Here is a 2,500-nt window from a genome sequence, read left to right as displayed (position 1 = left end):
ACAAATAACTTCATGAAAGATTTGTCCGTGGATAGAGGTGCTAGGATCAGTGTTGCTGTGAGAGGAAGGTCTTGTTATTACATAATCAACTTTACCAGCGCTTCTATCCTGATGGACAATCTCACGCCGGAGAGGTTATGGTGAGATATGGTGTCACTGGAGGCTTATGGTGACACTCTTGAAGAATGTTATGAAGATTTGTGGTGATAGTCGTAAGGAGTTGTAATATCATCATTTATCAGGTGATTAAACGTATACATCTCTTTCTAGGATTATACAAACAGTGGTTTCAGGGACCTAGTATTCTAAGATGGCGTTTCAGAATCGCCAAAGGACTCGTTGGGACTGATAATGGAGGGAACTAAGGATTTTCCCAGCTGCTGAAGTGGTTGTGAAAATGTTGTATTGGTCACGTATTGTGAAAGGTGTATTTTTACACAAAGTGGTGGTAATGACACAATGACATCATTCGTCATAACTTTGGTGGAAGCTGTCTGGGGTGACTTTAGTTAGACTTGTGTAGTTATTTAGTTTTGAAGATGTAGCAGTGTACTGCGCATTGTCAGTTCTCGTAGAGGTTGTAGTCGTGGACATAGCTGAAAAGGTTGTGAAAGTAGTTTTGGTTGGTATAACAGATGTCGTTATTGTTGTTAATGTAGTTGTTGTAGTTGTTGATATTGTTGTGGATGTTATTGTTGCTGATGTTAATGATGTTGTTGATGCTTTTGTTGATACTGATAATGTTGCTTTGTTGTTGTTGTTTTGTTGTTACTGTTGTTCTTATTGCCAATGATAACGTTGCTGTTATTGTTGTGGTGAAGCCATTCAGAGACTACAACCCCTTGTTGTAGAACCTTAGTTACAACTCTATGTACTCTTGTCAGTGTCTTTCTCTATTGAGAATTTCAATAATTCGAAACGAAAAAAAAAATCCGGAATTGAGAAAGTTCCGAATTTTTTGAAATTTTAATGTCTTAGGGAAAAGAGAAACTTTCTGATAAAAAAAAAAAGAAACTTTCTGATAAAATATTTGTCACATTAATATCATCATCATCATCATCACCCTCAATATCATCATGGTATACCTTGGCCAAGTGTGGGTCACGAGTATTCTCACCATCTTTCAACCCGTGGACCCGACCCTTCCATACCCCACAAATTCGGTTGAAATCCGCCCGGACGTGGTACATCCACACCTGAGCTCTCATTCAAATGGTTAACAGTTGTCGATCACAGGCCCAGCACGTGACCCAATATCATACTGCATCTACTCCAAAAGACGGATCAACCTTTTTCACATACAAAAAGAATACGTTCAAGATTGTCTTTAGAGAGAGCAAATATCGTCAAGGCAAATAAATATAAATGAATTGGAGACATGGAGCGGCAGCAGCAGCAGCGGCGGCGACAGCGGCGACAGTGGACCAGGGAATCAGGGCTGTCTGGAGGTGGGGAGGAGTGGTCCAACCGCTGGCGTGTAACTAAGCAACATCACAGATTGTATACCGACCCCCCACCCCACCCTAAGACGCGTCTCATACATACATCTTATTTATCTTGATTTGTCCTTACAATTTGTTAGTTATTCGTTTTGGAATGGGGTGGGTCTTCCGTTCCATTCGTCTCTGATATTCTCGAGGCAATTGTGGTCTGTTTATCTCGCTTGGCAGTGCACAAACAATTCAATTTCGTGGAATCTTATTTTCTACGAGTGGAAACTAATTTCTTTGGGAATAATGTTTTCATGAATCGTTTGGGTTATTCGGTATTAGCATATGATATTCCCGTGTTCGCTGCGCTGACTCAAGTCTTTACAACTTGACTTCTCGAAATTCACGGGACTTCACTGGTCATACAGGGGCGCTAAGCGCTCCTCCGCGCAAGGAAATAGTTCTCACCAATTTTATCGAGAATAATTCTTTGGAGGCCTTATACTTCAAATAACATTACAAATCAATGTTTCATAACTTTATGAATAATAATATAAGAACATCTTACTCATTATTTGCTTTATTAAGAATATATCACTTAATCGACTTAAGTGGTATAACGCGGGGGAGGAGCCTCCCGTGACGTCATCGATAGAGGCGTGGCCAGAGGGTTGAACCGCGCAACTGGCTACCCTTGACTTATTTGTATCTCGACTCGTCCGCCAGACCAAGTTAGTTTATGTTCGCATCCCGAGAGGGAGAGACGCACGCTTGCGTGGCTGGGTCAACCCTTCCGCTCTTCTTGAGCCAAATTTGGATTACTGGAAGAATTTAATAGTGACAGTGTATTCACAGTGAAACAAAGACAAAGTGATTTGAACACTAACCGAGGTGTGTAAAGACCTGTATTGACTGTTATTTCGTAGAAATTAATTTAATCTAAAATAAGTGTTTTTTGAGTACTGTTGTTAAACAGCAACAAAATTTGAGAAAATTAAATTTCCGGTAATTTTTCATACTGGTAGTGAAAATTATACCGCGGGATAGGAGCAAATGTTACTTGGAAGCTT

The 2,500-nt window shown here is 40.2% G+C and overlaps 1 protein-coding gene across 3 annotated transcripts in view; it reads left to right on the top strand.

Annotated features, from left to right (window-relative positions):
- Positions 1–2,147: 2,147 nt before the first annotated feature.
- Positions 2,148–2,500, top strand: part of LOC143032336 (uncharacterized) — a 21,768-nt gene continuing 21,415 nt past the window's right edge. For all 3 annotated transcript variants that reach the window (XM_076196923.1, XM_076196913.1, XM_076196902.1), the window contains exon 1: positions 2,148–2,321. The gene's annotated coding sequence lies outside the window, so the exon portion shown is untranslated. The remainder of the gene's footprint in view (positions 2,322–2,500) is intronic.

This window comes from Oratosquilla oratoria, chromosome 1 (assembly GCF_046742065.1).
Source record: "Oratosquilla oratoria isolate Oo_2021 chromosome 1, ASM4674206v1, whole genome shotgun sequence".
Taxonomy (NCBI): domain Eukaryota; kingdom Metazoa; phylum Arthropoda; class Malacostraca; order Stomatopoda; family Squillidae; genus Oratosquilla; species Oratosquilla oratoria.
The sequence above is the reverse complement of the archived record's forward strand: the minus strand, read 5'-3'. Positions and strand labels throughout refer to the sequence as shown.